The sequence below is a fragment of the Macadamia integrifolia genome, chromosome 5, assembly GCF_013358625.1.
Source record: "Macadamia integrifolia cultivar HAES 741 chromosome 5, SCU_Mint_v3, whole genome shotgun sequence".
Lineage (NCBI taxonomy): Eukaryota > Viridiplantae > Streptophyta > Magnoliopsida > Proteales > Proteaceae > Macadamia > Macadamia integrifolia.
Genome location: NC_056561.1, coordinates 41,817,150 through 41,817,689, shown reverse-complemented (window position 1 = coordinate 41,817,689; position 540 = coordinate 41,817,150). Strand labels below are relative to the sequence as shown.

Genomic DNA, 540 nt, shown 5'->3' with positions numbered 1-540 from the left:
AAAAGCCAACCATTAATGACATTTTGAATGTTATTTAAATCATCATCTACATCTAAGGGTGTCAAACGGTTGGGCAGGGTTGGCCTCGGTCGAGTTTAATCGAGCTCGATTGTTTTTAAGGGTTACACCGTGAACGGCCATTTAGTTAAATAGGCTTAAGTAATGCCGGAATGGTATGATTAATAATTGGGTCAGTCAATCTTGGACTTTAATCGGATTACCATAAACGGGTCTTAATCACGCCTTAATCGATAGACCTATTTAACTTTAATCGGATCCTCATTAATATTGGTGTTTTAAATGTGCCTGAAGAGAAATACCAATAAAATGAGGCAAATATGACATAGAAAAAAAAGATCCAATAGTTAAAATCAATTAAGCCAATGATGGGATAAACAAATAAGTTGCTACGGTACTCAGTCTTTAACCCACGAAACTCAAATCAATTAAACTATATATGCTGACACAACCCAAGTTTAACAAGTTCAAATCAATTAAACTATGTATAAAGATGAATGTTCAAATAGCAATCACCACCAT

The 540-nt window shown here is 34.4% G+C and overlaps 1 pseudogene; it reads right to left on the bottom strand.

The window, feature by feature from the left end:
* The window catches only part of LOC122078082, a 1,701-nt pseudogene extending 1,161 nt beyond the window's left edge, over nucleotides 1–540 (bottom strand).